General features: G+C 34.7%; 1 long non-coding RNA gene across 1 annotated transcript in view; it reads right to left on the bottom strand.

Moving 5' to 3' along the window:
- Positions 1–13,250: 13,250 nt before the first annotated feature.
- The window catches only part of LOC135212776 (uncharacterized), a 313,958-nt gene continuing 302,811 nt past the window's right edge, over positions 13,251–24,397 (bottom strand). The window contains exon 3 of the long non-coding RNA XR_010313992.1: positions 13,251–13,508. This is a non-coding gene — a long non-coding RNA (uncharacterized LOC135212776). The remainder of the gene's footprint in view (positions 13,509–24,397) is intronic.

Here is a 24,397-nt window from a genome sequence, read left to right as displayed (position 1 = left end):
CGATGACGTCATTATTGATGTACACAGAAAGTACAAGTGCATAGATGACGTGTTGTTATATGACGACAGTGTTGAGGGAGCCTTTTGGCATACTTGTGATTTTTTGCAATTATGTGGAGATAATGGTATTACGCTGAATCCGGATAAATTCCGATTTTGTCAAAGACAGGTAGAGTTTGTGGGGTACGAACTTGATTGGGATCATTATAGACCTTCTAATGAGCGTATGAGTGCCATTAAGAACTTCCCCATGCCTGCAAGCCCAACTATCACGGATATAAGATCTTGGTTTGGACTTGTGAACCAAATTGCACCTTTCGTGGCTGTAGCACCGGTAATAGAACCATTCAGGGATCTTCTCAAGAAATCCCCCATCGGAAAGTTTATTGGGACCAACGCCTTCAAAACAGTTTTGTTGCAGCCCGGGACAGCATTTGCAAGATGTTGGGCGACGGACTGACATTATTATAAGACAAGGCGCACTGCTGTTGTTACCGATTGGTGCAGAGAAGGAATGGGATTTGTTATATTGCAACAATATTGCAATTGCGAGGATCTCAATGCCCCTTTTTGTTGAAAGGGGGGATGGAAACTGGCATTATGTGGCAGCAGGCACCTGACGGAGGCGGAGGCCAGCTATGCCGTCATTGAGGGGGAAGCGGCTGCAGTAGTATGGTGCCTTAGGAAATCGAGATTGTTTTTATTGGGATGCCCGAATTTCATTTTAATCACGGACCATAGACCTTTGGTAAAACTCTTTGGGGATAGGAGCCTAAAAGACATTGCAAACCCGAGACTACTAAGGTTGAAGGAGAAAACTATGCAATATAGTTATACCATAAGATATTTGCCGGGGAAGAAGAATTCGGCAGCCGATACGTTATCAAGATACCCAGTGATTTGCAGTGAAACTACCGTCAAAGACGAAGAAGAGGAGGAACTTATGAACGAAGTTTGTATTGCCTCCATGACGTCATCGCTGGCGGATGATGTCATTACTATGGACTGGGCTACCATGAGGGGGGAAGCAGAGAAGGATCTTGATTATTTACTATTGCAGCGACGTGTCAGCGAAGGGGGTTGGCCGTCGTCAAGGTCTCAAGTGGAGCCCTGCCTAAAACCTTTTTTCAATGTACGTGATAGACTGAGTGTCATTGAAGGATTAGTCACATATGCATATGACGAGGGGCATGTTCGTCTGGTAATTCCGGGGGCACTACGTTTCCGCATTGCAACCAATTTACATTCAGGTCATCAATCAACTGACTCCATGATCAGAAGAGCACAACAGGCGGTTTATGGCCGGGATTGAGGGTGACTTGGCAAATTATAGGGCACAGTGTCATGATTGCAACGTAGCTGCACCTTCGCAACAAAGGGAAAGTATTATATACACTCCCCCTCCCAAATATCCGTTTCAGAGAACTGTTGCAGATTTATTTCAAGTAGCAGGGAGGCAGTATATGGTCTACGCCGATCGACTGACTGGATGGATGGAAATTTATTTCTTCGCTAACGGAACTACATCCGCGAGATTGATCCCAGTTTTTAGAAGATACTTTATGCAGTGGGGAGCACCTGAAGAAATATCAGTGGACGAGGGCACGAATCTAACGAGCATGGAAATGAGACATTTCTTTGGTAAGTGGGGGTTATCTATGAGAGTGTCGTCTGCTCACTACCCCCAGTCCAACGGGCGGGCAGAAGCTGCTGTGCGCACCGCCAAACGAACATTAATGGGCAATACTCTACCTGATGGAGGGCTAGACAATGACAAGGTAGCTCAGGCGATATTGCAGTATAGAAATACACCATTACGTGGTATAGATAAGTCTCCTGCACAGCTGGCCATGGGTCGCCAACTTTGAGATTCGGTGCCAATGTTAAAAAGTTATCATTTCGTCACCGAGCATTGGTCGGAAACCTTGTCCGCAAGAGAGAGGGAAAGAAGCGTTGTTGAGCAACGAATATCATCCAAGTATAATGAGAAAGCCAAGGATCTTTCCCCCCTACAAATAGGGGAGAGGGTAGCTATCCAGGATGTGACTACACGAGCCTGGAATAGAAGCGGGGTGGTTATTGAAAAGAATAGATACCGCCAATATCGCATAAGGTTAGACGGGAGCGGAAGAATTTTGACAAGAAATTGCAAGCATTTGAGATCCCTACCACCCACACCACCTGAGGGAGAACCTACTCCCACCGCCTCGGGGGAGGCTGGCCCAGTACCCACCCAGGAGAGAAGTAGCACTAGGGTACGTCGTCCTCCGCAATGGCACGATGATTATATTACAGAGTAATTCATTTTAGTTGTGTTTAATAAATATCCCCTAAACATGTCAAGTTTTGTGCATATACTTTAATCCTGATTATTTGGGTTTAATAAGTGTTCCTCTTGTCATGTTTACCATTTATGTATGTTCCAGCGCTGTGTCCGAAGGACTATCTTTATTATAGCTGAATTCCCTTTGCTTCATATGTTACTACCTTTACCAGTTTTATTATTTTTGCAACTAAAAGGATAAATATATACTTATGTTTTAAATATACTATGTTTGCTTTGAATGGGGAGCTTTGATCTTAAAGGGGAGGTGTAGGAAGGTTCCATTTGAGGTACGAGATGTTTTCCCTGTTATGTGTATCTCTTTGCACGGGGTTCAGGAAAAGACACAGGTCAGTTCCCGCTCATCCCTTGATCTGTAATCAACTCTTGTACATTAAAGGAATCAACTGGTCCCGAGTATGTCTCAACCTGCTTACAGCAAGTGAATATTTTCAGTATAGGCTAGGCTGCAAAGTGTTTGTGTTATCCGAACTCAGTGCAGTCGATTCTTCTGAGTATAGAAACTGTGTAACCAACCCCTATCTTAAATTTACAGTCTACTAGGTAACCATAATTAATCAAATTCCCACACAATTTAAAGTGGTCCTTCGAACCAGATATCGATGCTCTAGGGTAGCCCTGGCTACATTTTGTTTCTGATTGACTAGTAGGTGTATGAGATATCCATTTCTGTAGAGCATTTTATTAAACCCATTGAAAATTTTGAGAACACTGCAGTCTATTATGCTGGAATTATTCAGCTGCCTGATAGGTCAACCTATGATAGCCTACGTGCTGTAGCGTAGTCAGGTTTATTCGCTGTGTAGGCTGTGTCTTTCATTTCATTTATGATTTGTTAGCCTAACTGATTTATTTTATATTATTGTTGAGAATTTAGGGTAGATATGGAGAAGATGGACAAAATTGTCAGTGATGTCCGGAGGATTTAATGAAAACTGTAAATTACACTTCAAACGCTATAGCTGTTAATGCTGGAGTCAGTCTTTTGGAGTCTCTAGAGAAATCTCTTATGCAAAAGTGGGCATCGTATGATTCTCATTGGAGACAGTATTGCACTAAATACCATGATAAATATGGTCACAGTGATAAAGAAAGTATTCATGATCAAATTCCTGATGATTATCATAAGTTAATATTGCAGATATCATTGCATTTGCAGAGTTTAAAGGTATTACCTCCTGCTAGTCCAAATCACCCACCTACTATGAGATTCAGGGTCTCTGTAACACGGTTTTTTGGACTTTGCTCCTTGCCAAAGCGTCGGATGTAGCTGAAAGTTGACATATGTATATTTTACAACCACACACAAATTTTGTCAGCATTATCAATAACTTAAACCCGATAGTGTTAATTTGTATAGAGTAAAAATGATTTTGCCGACGCCATGGCCAATGATTACTAGCCAAGTGTCGAAAAACATTCATTACGTAAGCAAGGTAAACAAACCTTTTGACGAAATGTTGCCCCGCCCATTTACTAGACAGAAACTCCATCGGCTCTGAAACCCAAAGACTTTATGAATGGCAGAACGATACATAGATGTGGGTGGGGAATCAGTGCTAGCGTAGTAATACTACTGTAGCAGTAGTGCCGCAACAGTATAGCAGTAATATACATGAATTAAACATTTAGGCCAACTGCTGGGATCCTTGAGGATCATTTAGCACTTCTTACAACTACTCGAGAAATTAGTTTTTATTGCCAGAAGTTAAATTTTCTAATCCAACAATGCCCATGGTAGCCTTCAGTGTTATCCTGAATTATAACGAGGCCAAAGTGGGTGGAGCCTCATGAAGTCATCAGTCTGACGATAATTATTGGTGAAGGTTTAAAGCCAATATACGGTACCGGCTATTTTTTTTTTCAGTAAATAGGTAGATAGCCAATAAATAAAAATTGTTTGACATTGGATATAGCAGTTATCAAATCAAGCTTGTCTACTATGTTATTGAAAATTACCAACTATTCCCTACATCTTGTCAATCTGATTGTGACCTATAAAGTGGACTGTAATTTCTTAGGAAACCTATTTTGGGAGTTAGACTAATAATCGAAGTGTTTTTGTATTTATTAACATATTTTGTTGGTTTGTCCATTATGATAATTATCAGTGGAGAGGTTCCAGAGTTCATAAAGCTGTACTGCTTTGCTTGTATTTAAATTTGTATGTCATTGTTGCCAGAGGTTTAGCCTTCGTTACGTATAGCCAATCATCCATCGAGAAAGAGGGAAGAAATGCTGTCATAAGTTACGTAACGATTGCGTTCGAAACCTTTTCTCTGAGTAAGTTGGCCCGTCTTCAAAAATAGTCACTTTTACATTATAAGTACCAAATTTATTCAACCTACGTAATGCAGAATACAGTCAAAAATTATGTGTAGATATAATATGTATTCTGAATAAGCGTTATATTTATGAAATGCATAGATAAAAAGTTATTGCGAAAAAACCGTGTTACAGAGGCCCTGAATCTCATAGTAGTCCACCTCCTTCATCATTTAAAGTTAAACTTCCAGAAATAAAGTTGAAGGAATTCATGGAGATCCATTTGACTGGACTCGATTTTGGAATCAGTTTGAGTCATTGGTATGAGTCATTGGTAGGTAGTAATAGAGTAGATCTTGATGATGTAACAAAGTACACATATCTCAGACAGTGTCTTAGAGGTCAAGCTCAGAATGTCTTAGCTGGATTTAAGGGAGAACCATCACATTATGGAGGTGCTGTGAAGTCATTAAAGGTAATTTATGGGGATAAAGAAAAAACTTGCAGAATTCTTGTCCGACGCTTCATTAATTTGGGAATGCCTAAGTACGTACAATAAGAGGGACATTTTTAACTTTAGAATTGAATTAGAGAATTTACTTATGCAGATGAATCAAGATTCTAAGATTGATGTACCAAATAGTCAATGGTTAATTCAAGTACTTGTAATTATGAAGTTGCCCAAGGAAGCGGAAGATTTTCTTTTCCATATGTATAAGACGATGTACTTTTAAGTTAGATCAACTTATGTCAGGTCTCCAGAAATTGATAGATTATTTAGACCAAGATGATAGAAGGAATGTACCAATACTCTCTATCAGTAAATCCTCCACAGCACCCTATACAAAATCTGAGAGTTCATCAGCAGTTGGCACTTATTCATCAACAGCTGTTTATAATTGCCTTTTTTGTAGTAAAGCTCATAAGTTCTTTGATTGTACTTGGTATGCCAGCATTATAGCTAGGAAAGGTCGTCTTAAGCAGTTAGGCAGATGTCAGCGTTGTACATGAAAACATGTCTGACTGGCAAACAGTTATCGATACTTGTCCAAATTGTAGAAAGGGCAAGCATCACTCATTTCTCTGTATCAGTGTAGGCCCTAAACCAACTAAAGTAGGTGTAGGCCTAAACCAACTAAAGTAGGTAGTGTGCACTCTCAGCCTAGTCAGAGACCCCCCAAGTTTGAAAGTAAACCTGAGAAGTCAGTTGGTGATATGAATGCAAATTCTCCTCAACTAAAGGGTGACCCTGCAGCCACGACCCAAGTTATGTCAGTAGTTGAAGGTTGTAATAACATAAATTATAGTGTAGCCCCAGCAACAGTTACAGTAAAATCTGATTCTGGAAATTTACTGAAAGTAAGATCATTCTTTGATAATGGATCACAAAGGTCATTTATTCATAAAGATTTGGCCAGCCAATAAGCTTGGCTTGAGAAATGTAGCCAATTTTGAAATGAGACTTGATAGCTTCAGTGAAGAAGGTAAGTCAACTAATTATGAAATTGTTAGACCTGTTGTCTCATTAGGCAACAGGAAGAAGAGAATCTCAATGGCTGTTGTTGATAAAATGCCTAGTATTGTCACCCCAGGACTACGTGTAACAGTACAGAAACTTACCCAAATGGGCTATAATTTAGCAGATAAACAAATTGACTCTGATATGGTTGATAATGTAGAAGTTATGATAGACTCAGATTCCTTTGGTAGATATTTGTCTGGTATGACCACTGTAGGTAATTTAGATTTGTATACATCACCTGGTGGATATCTCATTTACGGTATCATTCCACATTTTTCTTGCAAAGAGCCAGTATCTTGTGCTCGAGCTTTAGTATGTATAGTCACAACTCTTAAGTCAGAGATTCACTTTGAATCCATGGTCAAGTATGTAAATGGGAGATATTGGGTGGAGTTGCCATTTAAAGACAATCGTCCCTTTCTTCCGACCAATTATAGGCTTGCCTTAGGTCAAATGGTTAATCAAGTAAAGAAGTTTCGTAATCAACCTGAGTTGCTTTCTTGCTATAATACGATCATTAAAGATCAGTTGAAGTCAAATTTCATTGAAGAGGTTGAAAATCCTGTAGTAACTCCTAAGACCCACTACCTTCTACATCATGCTGTAGCTAAACAATCATCTACAGCGCCATTACGTATTGTGTACAATTGCAGTGCTAAAGCAAGTAAGACCACAGCCTCCTTGAATGACTGTTGTTAACCGGACCATCTTTAACAGAGAGGTTAGGTGATACTTCGATAAAGTTCAGAACCCAGCAATTTGCCTTTGTTGCTGATATTGAGAAAGCCTTTTTGCAAGTAGGTTTGCAACATCATCACAGAGACTACACTCGTTTTCTGTGGCTAGAAGATCCTTTTGAGGAATCTAGTCCCATTAAAACTTATCGTTTCACATCAGTTTTATTTGGAGCTACTTGTAGTCCATTCTTATTGCAGATAACTCTACAATGTCATTTAAGTAAGACAGATAATCAATATGCAAAGCTGTTGTCTTCCTCGTTTTATGTTGATTTATCTTAATGTATATGTAAAACCATGACAAAGGAATGAGGAAACTATTAGATTATAATAAAAGTCTGCCATAACAAAACTTAAGTTACCTGCCGTTTGTAATTTATCTGATCAAATCTTATTGCATGGCCTAGGCTGGCTAACGTAGGCTATCGTGTGTAATTAATGAGTAGGGTATTCAATATATTAAATATTTATATATCCCGCGACTCTTCATTCACAGGTATTAACATGGGCTTCCACTTGGAAGGAGAGACTTGTACCTAATCTATTTAGGAATCAGACCTTTTTGAAAGATTCAAATGGCATAAAATAAATTTTATTAAGAATATTGTCTAGAATCATGAGTGGACCTTAGGTTTGTTCTTCAGGATAATTAAACTTCATAGCATTTATTACAGCTGGCGACATTTGTTCTTTTGTTGTCATCTGAATTTTGGGTTTAGCTATGGGCAGCAATACCTCAATGTAACAGTCTTGCAGCTATCTGTTATATTATTATTATTATTTTTTTTTTTTGCTAAGCTACCATTTAAGATGTAACACATTTTTAGATAAATCTCTTAAATTGCATGTTAAATTTAAAGTACATTCTATTTTAGGTTAGGAACTATGTGGAATTGTTGTTAACTATAGTTAAAAAATATTCAAAAGTAGGCTATAATATAAGGTCTTTTGTTACTTATCATGAAGCCAAACCCTCAAAGCATTTGTTGCGGTGCTACTTGGTTCAAGAATTGTGATGGCAAAGCTAGAAAGAAGCAATTATTAATTTTCTTGCAATGTTAAATAAAATAAACACTTTTTCTTCTTGGATAATTGTTAATGATTAGCTACTGTGTTGAAAACTTGATCAAATTTTCATGTGATTAAGCCACTTATAAAATATAATGCACAAGAAAGTTGTTAATAGTTAAGGGAAGGTAAGCAAGGTGATAAATGAAAGGAAGCAGAAATGGAGGTAAAATAAAAGGCTAAATAATGGTTGCAACTATGGCATGAAGTGTCACTTGTAAACATCGTTTAGTAATATCAACATGTAACCCAGAGATGCATGGGTGGCACGAACTCCCTTTGGACTAACGTTAACAAGAACAAAGTATGGTGGTGAGAAACATGCTAATCAAACTGCTCTTGGAAACTGATGAACAGGAGGTGAAAATCAATATAATTCATCATCAATTGGGGAATATAATTTTGCAATGACTTATCACATTAAAGTGAAGAGCCTCTAGTGGGCTATGAATATACTGTATTTCAGGTGTAATTAAATATTAAATAAAAGGAAATCCTAAGAATTTATTGCTTGCAAGCCCTAAAATTTTGTTGAGCAATTTCATTTAAAATTCACTACCTTCTATAATAGTAGGCTACATGAGATGAGCCAACATCAATTAATCATAAGAAATGTACATTTAATAACAGATATCTTGCAGTGACTGGAAAGTCAGTCTGGCCTGTTTAGATCACAGGACTCATGCACGAATTGTTTTTGAAAGCATTCACAGATGAACCTTTCAGAAATGCATGTGTATAGGTTCACTCATAATGATGTGTCAGCATGTATCGTAATATCTCAACTGCTCCATATGAGTAGTCAGCACTCTGATGACTAACTTGAGCGACTTAATCTAACTTTTACCCTTGCTATAACCCCTATGGGAGTAGTGCCATCAGTGCACCTCAGGCAGTACACAGTAGGCATTACTTTAGGTTCTTTGCAGTGTCCCTTTGGTCCCTAGCTGCAACCTCTTTCATTTGTTTTCTTGCACCTCCATTCATATTCTCTTTCTTCTGTCTTTCTTACCACCCTCTCCTAACAACTGTATTATCCAGCAACTGCGAGGTTTTCTTGTTACACCCTTAAAACTTCCTTTACTTTCAATTTTCCTTTCAATGCTGAACAATCTCATAGGTCCCAGTGTTTGGTCTTTGGCCTAAATCTTATAGTATTCCTATTTGCTACCCTTACTATGACGTCAAAGATATTTGTTCAAAAGAATAATTGCTGAATAATTGTGTTTGTGAGAAAATGATAGTTGATTCACTGCATGTTGTGCTCATTATTATTAAATGCATTATCATATATGATGGCTTAATAATTTTATTGCCTTACTTCCTTTTTGATACAGTCAGATTTAATCTTTAAAATCTTGGAAGATTTGGATAGAAAATACAAGTTCTTGTTAAGTTTTTTAAATTGAATCTTGAAATGATTTTAGTTACAAGATTCCTTTAAATAAATATTTAAACTGAATGTCATACCATCCTTAAAGCTAAAGCACATTTGTAATCATATCACTGATTTATTATATTCTTCTCTTATTTATTTTTCTTGGGTGATATTCCCTATGTGTATTAATATCCATACTTTTTCTTTTACACTGTCTCATAATAAAATGAAATATATCATTCAAATCAACAGGCAAGTGAAGGAACTTTGAGGGTTATTAGGTCATGTGTTTATGGGATATGGTCTGATACAGATTTTACCATACAATGGAAGGACAGCCAAGCTGGCATTCTCAGTTCATATGAGGCATTCTCAATTATCATTTTTAAACAATGTCACTGGGACAGTGAATCAAATGTTTGACGTTTTAATTTACAATGGTACTGTATCTAGAAATTCTTTTATTTTCTATTTTTTACAATTTGATAAAGTAAAAATGTTAAAGCAGATGACAAAGTTTTGTAAGGGCTTGATCTCAGTCATTCAGTATTGACTGAAATTAAGGTTATCATATAAAATATGTTTCATATTAATGATGAGTTGCATTCTCTACTCATGGGAACTAGACAGGTGTCCTCAAAACTTATATATCAAACTTGTAAAATTGTTGCAGTTCAGAATAAATAAGTTTTTAGAAAATACTGTACTGTACTATTTATTGTTGTAATCACAACTTACCTGGACTGCTGGGCTAGGGTTACTCCAAATGTTCACAAGGTTACTCTAAGGGATTCTTTTATAGTATGTATACAGAAGATGGACATACACAGTAGTCATTTCCAGAAATCCACACATAAAAATTTTCATAACTACATACTTGCACAAAAATACTTACAATATGTTACTACATGTGATACCTTGCTTACATATTCATGGCCAAATCTACCAAGATATTATGCTTGCTTAGACATGTTATGACTCCAGGCAATCTTTGTGCAGCTTAATAATAAATACAGATAATTTTCATTGTAGTTTTCCTGACGTATCAATATGCTGCTGTTGCAGTTTTGTTCCTACACCAACTTTGAACTGATTAGTATTTGTTTTAAGCAAAAGTAATTAGACTTGTTTCTGTCTCAATTTTAATTTTGCCTTATGTAATATCAGCAAAACAGTGTTAATGTGATCATAATGAAACCTAAAAATGGTCCACTTTCACCTATACGTACACTATGTGTTACATCAAAGTCTTATGAGGACTAGTCCCTGGTAAAGTTCCTCCTTCAAAATAAAAATATTTTTCAATTTACATTTGGGAAATGGCCTTTACAAGAATGACAATCAAAAGGAGAACTAGAATTTGAAGTGAAATATTTTGATAATTCAACAGAAACCAGTCAGTATAAACTAATAAAATGTAATTTTGGAAAATATATGACATGGCTTTCACATCAACGACAATAAACTGACTGTTGATTTGTCTCATGTAAAATAAATGAACTTGGAGTAAGATTTTTTAAATGCCCAAAATGTAAAACAAGAGCAAATGGGTAAGAGAATAGGAGGTGAAAACATTGTTGTGCCAGATGGAGGTTTCAGAAGAGTTAGTCCTATTTGTTCACTTGGGGATACTGGACTGTGAAGCATGTATTGAGAGAGTAGTAGGAAAGAGAGTAGGTGCAGCAGTGATTAAGTGAAGAGATATAGCAAGCGTAATGGTGAAAAAAAAATGGCCCATCAGTAGACAGAACAAAAGCTTACAATGGGAGCATAAAGCCTGCACTACTCTTTGCATCAGAAACATGGGCATGTAAGGGAATTGATTGGCAACCATCAAGTTCATTAGTTTTCTAGTACTGAACAGCCCCTTTTCTACTTAATCAACAGTTCTTACTTTGTACACTGCAAAAATGGCTAATGGTAGTGGTGATGTAGCTCTTTTCCTACATTAACGGTAATTACTGTTCCAGTGACTTAACCTTTAATGAATACATACAGTGGTGCCTCCCACACAGCATGAACACAAAGAACTGTGTAATGAATGGAAGCAGGGAAAAAGTGGTACCTTTTGTACAGCTTCAATGATAAAAGTCTTAATGATGGTAACTGTCCTGTAAGCTTACACACATAAAAGATAAGCTAGAAGGAAAGGGAAAGGAGGGTCTTGATTAACAATTTCTAGTCATATTGACATTTAACACTAGATATAAGAAGCTGCAACTGGTCATGTTGATATAGGTACCAGCAACAGCAGGGGGAGGATGCAAAGTTGGATGATGGAAGTTAAATCACTCCCAAATACTGTCACAAATCCATCAGGTCAAATACATTTGCTAAGAGAAGGTTGGCTTATTGCTTCAAGAAGCAGAATGCGAAGGATAGGAAGAAAAACCTCAGGGACAATAAGAAAAGGAATAGGTAAAGTTCTGTCTTTAGATATATTTCATCCACTGAATCTTAGACCAAGATGCACAAAAAGACAGTAGCTGTATGATTCAGTTTCATCTTTGTCCTTTGCATATGCTTTTTGAGAATCAAACTAGACAAGAGAATTTTATACAAAGAAATTTCTGCTGCTGCAACATTATAATATCAGCATGCAAATATGTAAAGTAAGACAATGATGAGGTGATATAATTTTTTTATTGTAATCCGATATTAAACCCTTCAAAAATAAATTGCCTAAAAGAAGTGTGAAGTAATGAGCTGCAAACTAATTCTACCCATTCAAGTTGTATATGCTGTTGCTATGGCATTTCATGACCTAAGATGAAAGCCAAGGTAATGTATAGTTATACATAGTGATAAACTTTAGATTACACTCCATTTAAGCATGAAGAAACAAGGAAAATGCACACACTGAAAATGAAGTAATGACTGTGCAAAAAACAATGACTTGGAACTCTCACAACTTTTTTTTAATGGAAGCAGGATACAAGTAAGGGAGCTCACTTGAGATAGACTTCACCCTTAAGGAATCTAGGTACGTATTTATATATGACTTGTTAGACTTGATAAAAATCCTAAAAAAAATTGGATGATCAGCTCTCTGATAAAGCAAAATTATAATTCTAGTATGAATACACTTTGCAAGCTATAACTAACAAAAAGTCTGTCCCTAGCAGAATAAAAGCAAGAATTTTTACTCTAAAGGCCAGTCAAATGCCAATACAATACAGGTATTAATCACCACTTACCTGATCTACCAGGATTTACTACTCTGCCAGCAAGTAAGGTTAACAGAGGTCTAACTGTACCCTGTCTAATGGGATGAGTATCTGAAGTCTATTTTTAACTTAGAAGGGGTCTGTTTTGTGGGTTAAATGAACGTATACTAATTAATAACATGCCTCCACCTTGCTGACATGGATAAAATCCAGTTAAATTTACTAGAGAACCTTGACTGCCCATTTCTCCAGCACTGATTCCCCTTGTCCAGTGATAGAAATTTCTTTAATATATCATGAACAACTATTAACACTGTTAGATGGTTAGATATCAATAAAGATAGCTGAAGAAAAATTTAACTTCTATTTAACAGTGAACTGCCTTCTATTCATTACTTGTAAGAGGGCTAATTTAGTGTATCTGCATCTGCTGTCAATACACAAATGTAGCCTCTAAGGTTTCAAGACTTAAAGAGCACAGATTGTAAATAGAAATGGCACATAACAGTCACAATCACTTGATAACAGTAAGAGCAATGAAATGTAAGAAGTCTATGAGCATACACACTATGCATGCAGATTAATGAGCCTGAACTGCAGAAAGTTTGCTCAGTAAAGCTCTTCAAAGGCATAATTTGATAAGAATGAAAGCTTTACGCTAACAACTCCCCAAGATATACCATCCCCACTTGCTGATTCCTTACTTGTAGATACCATGCAGTTTGCATGCTCTAATTTCTCTAGGTTTCTAACTTATCAAAACTAAGGGTTTATATGTACGCATATTAAACATATACCTAATAGTGCTAAAAGAGATTTCTTACAAATACTGGTTATTAAAAGTGTGATTTCACTTTTCACACCAAAACAAATCAGGTCTCAAAGGTAGGCTATAGTTATTGAATGTTGCAAATTACATGTGAAGTCCCAATGGTTTTTGTCACAATTTCCACTTACGGTGAATTCCTTGTGCTTCTTCCAACGTTCCGTTCGATACTCACAGCCTCTAGTAACGGCCAAGTCAGCCCTGTAAGTATGACAACAATTAGAAAATGACATTTTTGCTGATTTTGAATTCACTACTACCTTAAAATCTAACAGCCAATTACAGTTAGATGGAGAGTCAAATATACTGTAATTGCAAAACATTAGGCTGATAACTGATTCACAATTTTTGCATGAAATTTTTATTCGCATAAAACAATATTCTGTGACTTGAATGATTCCTTTCAGTTTTAATATTCTCATTTCTGGGGGTAAAGTATGAAAAACTGAAAAAAAGATATTTATGTTTCACAGGCACAAATCCATTATCATTAGCAGAGTTGACATTCCTGAAATATGGAATGAGTTGAAATGTTTTCTGTAACTAGCAGAGTGCAAGTAAAGTAGGTGAGAAATTTCCAGCAAGGGAGATCCTCTGAGTGACCAGTAGTTTTCAAACTGGGCCATGGGCTGATTATTAGGTGGGCCACGGAGAAAAAAAAATGTAGAATTTAAAGTTAAATAAACAACATATAAAAATAAAAATATACTTTCTTTTATCCTGACCTATAATTATAAATAAACAGTATATGTAAAAATATGGAAACAAATATATTTTCTTTTTCTTACTCTATCCCAGTAGTTTTTCACTAGTTAATTTTTAGATCATAAAAATGGTCATGAAAAGATTCGGAACATATTTGAATATTGAATTTATTCCAGCTCTGGGAAACTATATGTTGTACTTTGAACTTATCAATTCCTATTCTAAATCTTAAGTAGTGGGCCATGGGTATTTGGAGATATCTAAAGTAGGCCATGACCTGAAAAAGTTTGAAGACCACTATCCCTTCCACTGTGGCACCTGTACGTTAATGGGCCAGAGACAAGTCAGTCACATTGGAGGAATAGTACGCCATTTCTTAGACTCTTCCCGTGAACTCGGGTAACTAGAGCGACAAAAGAATCCCGCAATCACTCATTAAGCTCATTAATTAAAAGTCGGTAAAAGATACAATAACATACCCTCTGAATCAAAGGTTTTGAGCAAACTGGTTTCTTTTAGGCCAGTTTAGATAGCAATCTCTTTGAAACTGTGATCTCTTTCGAACATAAAGTAGCCTCTTACAAATGTATTCAATGAGTCATCTGTCGTTTTAGTTTCCATGCTATAAACAATCTCTTAAATATTTGTGAATGCCATACAGTATATTCAAGCTATCTGTGTATTACAGAGTATCTCTGAAATGTCATGTTTAATGACCTCATCAGAAGATGCTTATTCATCTCCTCTCATTCACTATTCGGTCTCCGGAAGAGGCCGATTGTTCGTTCTTGTGTTTGTTCATTAGATGCCACTGACGGATTTACATGAAAATACGTGTTTGGCAGTGTGTACGATTGGGAGTAATTAGGCTATGAACAAAGTTAATAAAAGCTTGAAATGAATCAGGATGAGGCGCCAGGATTTTTTTATCGGAGGTATGCGTTCTAAGTGTCTAAAATCTTCTATAACGAGAGACTTGGCACCTACAACAATAATAATAATAATAATTTACTTCGAGTCTACTGACTTATTGGCTTTCAAACTCTATGCTACTTTGAATTACAAACGCTCCCCTTTAACTAAAATCGGCAAAGCTATTTTATTCGCTCCGGGTAAACATCTGAACGCGTTCAAACTGAACTGAATTTATTTTTATTTATTTATTTTTATTTATTTTTATTTATTTATTTTTATTTATTTATTTATTTTTATTTATTTATTTATTTATTTATTTATTTATTTATTTTTATTTTTATATTTATTTATTTTTATTTATTTATTTTATTTTTATTTATTTATTTATTTTTATTTATTTATTTTTATTTATTTATTTATTTTTTTTATTTTTTATTTTTACCATGGATTGCGGAATTTAATACAAGGAAACACAACTACAACCACTTTTTCCCCTCCCAATATAACTTTTCAAACGTGTACGACTCAGCCATTATTGCTGACTTTTAGGAAGTAAAATTTTTCCATAGAAAACTATAGAGGGAAAAGATGAGTAACTTTGCTATTCCGTGAAGATTACAAAAACTGTGCTGATGATGTTCCTTTAAATTAAGTCTGGACATCTTAGGCTGTTGATAAGCACTATTATAAGACCAATGACCCTGGAAGGGTGGAAACTGAAGAAATCAAGCGATAGACATAAAATACATACGGCCTTCGAAAAATTTGACAGAATGCATTCTAGAGTTCAATCAATCAGTTTCACTGATTTTTAGAATGAATAATGTTACAGAAAGGCTTTCCATATTTAGAACCAATTAAAACTTTTCGTTCTATGACTCTTACTCAATGTTTAATTTTTTACTTAAAGAGAAGGCAATCTGTCAGTATTACAACTTCAATAAACTATCGCCATTAGCTGAAGACTAACATTCTGCTTAATTAACGTGGACAACTAAACATCAAGATATTTTCACATGTAGTAGTGAACCATAATTACAAACCGGATTATCTTAAAAAGGCTGAAGACTTCTGTTTTTAAATTTAAAATTAATGCATTGATATCCTGCCAATCTGGTGTTCAAACACAGTCATATAGAATGGATAAAAATACTCCTAATATTACAATTCACAACTCACGAATACTACATAAAAATAAAAAAAACTCCAAAGAAACTTAAGTTCGGGAAGAGAGAGAGAGTATATAAATACTCCACGCATGCGTAGTTGAACACAAACCCACATAAGGAAACATGAATTAAATGGTCTTAGACTTCTGAATACAAAACAAGTAAAATTCTCTCTCTCTCTCTCTCTCTCTCTCTCTCTCTCTCTCTCTCTCTCTCCAGCGGAAGGAGCGAAAGCGGACGATGAAGGAAAAACAATACGCAGTCCTATAGTGTCTGTGATGCGAACGAGAGAGAGGATTAGCAAGCGTACATACATACCATAAGGAATGTCTTATACTGAAATAAAGGGAGCAGGGATGCATACTTGTCGTAAGTAACTATTTATAAAGAACACACAACTCGGAAGAAGGCTCTGTTCCATATGCATGTTTACCGAGACTTATTTTATTTTTATTTTTTTTTTTTTATTTACAATATTTTTAGCGGTGTGCATGCCGTATTTTCCGTTAGAATGAGTATGACATTGTAATAATTTCCCATATACCTACTTTACAGATATGTGCATAATTAATTACCAATATTTGCCCAAATAGTATAATTCAGAAGAAAAATTCTGATAACTTCAGACTGTTGTACATTTATTTTACAATTATAGTTTCACAATCTATGAATGTACGTCATAATTTATGCTTAATATACATAGAATTTATGGTAATGCATGTTACATTTCATGATTAATGTAAGAGTATATTATAGAGGAGTGTATGTCCCATACGCTTAATAAAATATGCGAGAATTCAAACCCTTTGCTGTGTGATATATAATAACCATACATATCTCTTTGTGAGAACTGTTCCCGTTTCATCTTTACGGTACATTCTTTCTTACTCTCTAAGAAGGAGAGACGAGAAATATTTACTTTCTTTTACCATCTAAAGAATTAGCATATCCTGCAATAAACTGCGAGGGCAAAGCACACCAGAAAACCGCACATGAAAAAGAAGAAAGAAATATTTGGGGCAACATAGAAAACATCAGTTTTCGTTGTTAAGTAGCCTGTGTGTTGCAAGGCTGCTTCTTTCTCTTCCCTGAAATGACTATTTTTTCTGATACTCTCGCAGTCGGACCTAACTGATTTTGTTAAAAGTAACGGAAGAAAGTGAGCCTACAGAAACAGTCCTTCTTCTGTTATTTGAATCCGCGCATAAGGCTGTGCGCACGCGGTTGCAAGATACCTCAAAAAACGGAAAATAAAACGGGATGAAACTTGAAAGATGCATCCACTGGATAATCTCAGGATACCCAATCTTTCGGAGGAATCAGCTCAAAGGCGAGAAAGTTTCCGTGACTTTAAACGTCAAATGAGAAACATTGTCGTTTGAAAATCACTACCAAGCTCCATTAGATTCTGTAGATCTTTCCTTCAGATTTCCTGCCAATACACACACGATTGAAAATATACCCTCAATTAAAATGCACTGCATTCACTTATCCACTGACGAGTGACCTTCGAAGATGCTCGTATGTTACCCACTGTGCAATCTTCTTTGCTAACTTCTTTATATTCGTCGATAGATCTGGTACAAATTTCAGCTATTAACAATTCTTACTCTTTCTAAAAACTTCAAACTTTTCATTATTATTATTATTATTATTATTATTATTATTATTATTATTATTATTATTATTATTATTATTATTATTTATTGATTTCAGCGCTGTAGTTTCTAAGGCTGATGTTTGGCGATTGTGTTGCTAGCCCTTGTTCAATGCAATGGCAGCGACCAACCGTTACTTTTTCTGTAATGTACTCACTGTATTGGATTTTAAGGCCTCATGCCGGTCCCAAAATACAACAAACACATAAATAAAAACAATAATGAAAAAACTTTTCTGTAATTACTCACTATTGGTTTTAAGGCCTCATGCCGGTCCCAAAACACAACAAATATATGAATTAAAAAACAATAATGAAAAACAGTATATGATTTAATATAAACAAAACATATAATGAAGATGTAAAATATATAAATTAATAAAAGATGAAATGAATTATTAAATAACAAGACATGAATATATATATATATATATATATATATATATATATATATATATATATATATATATATATATATAGTATATATATATATATATATATATATATATATATATATTTATAAAAAAAGTAAAAAGTAAAATAAACTGATCAGTAAACAAAACTAAAGTAAATAAATGAAAGTTCAAAGAAGTATATGGAAAAAAATCGTGTAAAAATATATAAAGAGAATAAAAATTTATTGAGTAAGTGTAAAACGATAAAAATGAAAAACCAGTAAAAGTACGCAAAATTTACCAAATTGAAAATATCAAGGCGTAATAAAATGAATAAAAAATAAAGATAAATATAAAATATAAAAATAAACATAATTAAATAAAAATAAATATTACATAAATAAAGATAAATTGAAATACAATAAATATATATACAAAGCAAAATATTATTAGGAAAAATAAAATTGGTTAAAAAGAATTAATACAAAAAAATAAAGAATTAAGGTAGCTAAATAAACAAACGTAAGTAATTAAGGAAAAAATAATATGAATAAATAAATAAAAACACCATAAATATATAAAAATACATAGAAATAAATAAAAACATACATAAAACTAAAGAGATGAAAAAAGAAAATATAAAACAGTAATAAATAAAAATGAAATATGTAACACAATATTGTTTAAGATTAAGCTGGCCTTATGCCAGGACGGGCTCTTGCTCATATGTAACACGAGTAAATGAAAATCGAAATAAATTAATAAAGATATATAATCAAAATCAATTAATAAATAATATCAATCAATCTAATTCAATATCAATAAATAAACTTTATATATATAAATATATATATACTAAATTATATATATATACATAATATATATATATATATATATATAAATGACTAAATATATGATAAAAAAGTAAAATAAATTGAAATAAATAAATAAATACAATTAATATACAAGATAAAAAATTACTAAAAAACTAAATAAAGCTAAATAAAAACTAAATAGAAAAATTAATACGATATCTACAAAAGTAAAAAAAAATAAAAAAAAAAAATAAAAAAATAAACACTGGATAAAATAATTAAAGTTAAATACATAAAACATAAAAAAGTAAGTAAAATAATAAAAATAAAATAAAATTAAACCAAACTAATGAATATAAAATAAAAATAGCAGTACGATGAATATAAATAAAAAAATCAAATAACTTAGGGAAATGTACACACAAAAATAACAACAAATACTTGATAATTAAGTAAAAACACTGATAAAAGCATTACGTAAAATCTGAAATTAACAGAAAAAAAATTCAGTGACACTGACTGTCCCACTGATCACTACATAATAAAAAGTCATGTAATTTCTTACATATTTGGGTTCACCAGGTAGCGGGGGGGAGGGTTGAGGAAAGAGAAGGGGAACTGGGGTGTGTGTGGGGGGGGGGGGGGGGGGGGGGGGGGGGGGGGGGGGGGGGGGGGGGGGGGGGGGGGGGGGGGGGGGGGGGGGGGGAGCTAGAACTCGCAGATTAAGGTGCAGAATCATTCCATCCCGACTTTTCAGCGGCCGATCATGAACCGAACCCGAATCGTTTTGGCCCCCTCAGAAAAAGGTGAAAATGCTTTTTTTTTTTTTTTTTTTTTTTTAAGCGAAATACCATAAAATAAAAAGCAGAGGAACAAAGTTCGATCTGCATGAATCGCGATGCAGCGGCTATCACGGGGGAGTGGCGATTATTGCAATGTTTTGGAAGAGAGCCTAATCCCGCCCTTTGCATTGATCAACATGTCATTAATACAAATCGCGCCTAATGTGTACGGGAGGGCTTACTCATTACGTGAATGGTTGTGACTGACTTCATAATGCTGAAGGTGAGGAGGTGGGGTGGGGGGCGGGAGATGGAGGCTGGTGTTGCAGACAGGATGATGTTATATTTCTTTTTTCATTTACTTCAATTCTAGGGAGGCTAGTGCTGCAGATAAGATGATAAAAGTTATATTTATTTTTTTTTATTTCAATTCTAGCATGGAGACTATTAAGCGGAATAAATAGTCATGGCTTTTTACTTTTTTCCCTCGTTGGTAAAAGAAGCCGACAGGAATTAAACAGGAGTAGAACACTACTTCGAGGACCCCGAAGGTATTGACTCTCCATTAATGAGGTATTAAGTGTAATGAAATCAAATCTCCGCTGAATTATGCGTTAAATACTTTGATTTTCCATTTGTTCTTTGCCTTTTCTGACACGCGTTGGTCCCTGTTCTTGAAAATTGCTGATTTCCCTTAAACTGGAAATAGGTTTGGGATTAAAGATATATGTTCTCGATCTTATGCGCAACATGTATCATGATTCCTCAACTAAAGAAACATTGCACTTTTTTTTTTTTTTTTTTTTTTTTTGCTATACTAGCAGCGAGCAGAGATGTCCATTCCAGGGATCAGTAATGGTCCAATCACATCTTCTGTACTTCAGGGAAGTTTATGAAATTAAAACCAGAGAACAACTTGCATAGGAAATACAACACTTGTAGACTACAAACACAAATGTCTCATCCCCGATGACTGTGCATGTATTAAGAGTTGTCAACATTCCATTACACATATCAAGAGAATAAATTATGTTTGTTTTATTTTTCATTTTTATTTTAATATTTTTTATTTCTATTTTCATTTTTTTATTCTTAATGCTTCTATTTCTTTTTTATCAAAACAGTAAAAACAAAAAAAGCAATAGTCAAGTAATAAAAACTAAATACACAGTAGCACATATTACATCGAAGTAAGACGCAATAGCAACTAATGAATGAGTGGCTCCACCGGGAATTACTGTTAATGGTCTGTGCGCAATTGTGTGTGTGTGAGCCTGCTGAGGTGACCATCTTGCGCATAGACCATGTATGTATGTATGTATGTATGTATGTATGTATACATACATTAATACATACTTACACGTACACGCACCACAAAATCACCAAAGAGCAAAGTACACGCACACAAAAATCACCCAAAGAAGAGCAAAGTTAACCCTCCCCCCCCCACCCCGCCCAACACCACCACAAAATTTCCCAGAGACCACTTGTCCTGAAGTGACCAAAACCAGCGAATTCCACCAGAGAAGCCAAATAACATCCCATTATCACCTGTAATCACACGATGTCGCCGCAACATTTAAAGAGATCCACAGTCATTCATTCCGATGTCTGTGAAAAGAGAGCAAGCAGTATACCCAGCTGCCAATCTGGAACGTCAAATGATTTCGCATTGCTGAACAAATCACGCCATATTAGCAGACAGCGAAATCAAATGGCACCGTATTAACAGCGAATGAGATCCAGGCAACGCCAGCCTCGCTGACCGTAATGGTCTAACAGGTCACGGTACCAGTCAAACGTGTCAGCATCCAAAGAGAAATTACCCAGAGTTCGTAATAAATAAATAAAATAATAAATAAATAAATAAATAAATAATAACATAGTTAAATAAACTATAATGACACATCTGAGTCCTGATCTATGATCTATTACAACATATGGGACAGACAAACATACTGTGCACATACATACACATAAACATATTGAGTGGATGGACATAATGGTAAATAAATCTTGTGGACAGACAGAGGTGAATACATCTTGTGAACGCACCCAAGTAAATACATCCTACTGACAGACAGTCACACAGATATCTTGCCGACATACATACAGGTAAGTACATCACGAGGATAGACATACATGTAAATACATCATGGGGACAGACATATATAGGTGAATACATCAAATGGTCAGACACATATTAGGTAAGTACATTACGCTGACAGATATAATGGTTAAAGGTAAATACATCATGTGGGCTGACATCAAGGTAAGTAATATACCTGGCAGGTAAACATATATCTAACAGGCAGAAGGCATACAGATAAAGAAATAGCCAGGCAGACGTTAGACGGTTAGAGGATACTGAACCAGACCAGACCATTATCAGTGGCGAAGGTAAGTGCTGGTGATACGTGATATCCAAACAGCTTTCAGATATCAAATAGTTCACCAAAACAGTAGTGGAAAGGAAGACTGCTTGCCAATTTAAATGGACTTCTTGTAAGTTAAAGAATTATATGAGTATATTTTCAGCTAATCCAGATGTTGACAATGTGCGTTAGAATTCGGGTTAGTAAATCCAGTGTTTTATGACATCTAGGTTTTATGACATCTAGGTTTTATGACATCGGTTTTATGACATCTAGGCCGTCAAGCCTTTCGGCAGTTGGAGTGGTTGGACAGCAAGATCAAGAGATCTAGAGAATTAAGGAGATGAAGTAAAGGAAGATGGAATGAAAGTGAAGCTGACAGAGAATGTCTATTGGTTCCATAAATTTTAGGCTGAGCTCTGAGCATGATTAAGCATAGTTTTTTTATATATTTAAAGGAAACCAGAGTTCTACGTACTTTGACGATACCTGAATACTGGAGTTTAGAAATCGCATAAACTGAAATGGAAAAAGAAATAACAGCGCAACGCGAAATCAGTTTCTGACAGGTGGTCAAGAAAACTGGCAGGTTTTGATAGCATGACTGGAAAACGGCAATAAACTTTTCTTGTTGCATTTTTTGTCTTTCACTTAAAAATGCAGCAAACTTTTCCTTCTATATAAAAATGCATTTTTCCAGTCTTCTTAAACGGGAAAAATCGTCCTTTTTCCCTCCCACCTTTTTCTTTCTTTCATTTGGAAAAAAAAAAAAAATTGTGGCAGGTGGCACATACGTTAAGCGACTAAGGCTAAGAGAAAGAAAAAAAACACTTTTTCATATGAAATAAATGGTAAAAAAAATAGTTTTATCAGACTGACGATAAGAAATTGGAAATGGAGCAATCACTCATATACTGGTGGTAAGCTTTATTATACAAACTAATAATGAAACTTTCAAATGATTTTGAAAAATAGTGGAATTTATAAACCGGCTTCTTTCTCAACGCTTTGGAGTTTTATTGCTGTTGTATAGTTGAAAGGAAAAATCTTACAAAATAATTCTTAACTTGCATATCAATAAAACCTTTCTAGGAAATTCATATAAAGTATATATTTGTGACATATTTACGAAAAACAAAATCATCGCTGAGCTATACTAAAAATTACACAGAAGATTGTCAGGAATTTAATTGGAAAAATTAAACTGAAATGAAAGAGACAGTAAATAGTAAATATAACACCCTTGGCAACAACAGCAGCAAGAATACGAATGATTTGAAAGAACAACCCCACAACGCGTCGTTTTGGTGCCTTGAAACCTTTGATAAAATCCCTTACAAAAACACAGAACTGGTGGAAGGTTTTCGAAAAAGAAGCCGAAGCCTCTAAAGGATGCAACAGAGAATTAGTAGGGCCTATGCTGGAATACGTAAAAACGAAATCTTCTGCAGAGCGTAGAAATATATATATATATATTATTTTATATCATATATATATATATATATATATATATATATATGTATGTATATATGTATATATCTTTTCCAGAGCGGAAAATTATATATATGTATAGGTATATACATATATATGTATATAAAGCTTAAAAAAAAAAAATTTTACTAATATATTTTTTTTTAGTGTCGGTACATTTGTTACAGCGGACGCCAGAGATTTTTACTTGATATCAATCAGTTTTTCCGTGAGAGTGCGAGCATTTCTTTAATAATAATAGCGATAATATTTATTCAATATGAAAGGATCCCCGTAATACACACACACACACACACACACACACACACATATATATATATATATATATATATATATATATATATATATATATATATACATATATTACGGGGATCTTTTCATCCATAATAATAATATTATCGATATTATTATAAAAAAAAATGCTCACACGGAAAACTGATTGATATAAAAGTAAAGTCTCTGACGTCACAACAACAAAGGTACCGACAACAAAAATACATCTTTTTTTTTTTTTTAAGTTACACACGCATTAATAAAATAATACTTCATAACAGCTGGCAAATCAAAATCATAATAGCTCTCAAACAAACCAACAAGGTCATAAACTTGTGAGTTAAGACTCAGAATAGAACGACCCAAGGTTTGAAAAAATGAGAAAAAGAGCCAAAAGAATTATGGGAAACACTATTGTAAATAGCAAACAAATGAATAAGTAATCACTAAAGGTTGAAAAAAATTCAACAAAAATTTTCCATAAGAACAAATGAAAAAATAACAATAACTAAT

The sequence above is a fragment of the Macrobrachium nipponense genome, chromosome 19 (genome assembly GCF_015104395.2).
Source record: "Macrobrachium nipponense isolate FS-2020 chromosome 19, ASM1510439v2, whole genome shotgun sequence".
Classification (NCBI taxonomy): domain Eukaryota; kingdom Metazoa; phylum Arthropoda; class Malacostraca; order Decapoda; family Palaemonidae; genus Macrobrachium; species Macrobrachium nipponense.
Note: the sequence above shows the minus strand (reverse complement) of the source record. Positions and strands in the feature narration are given on the sequence as shown.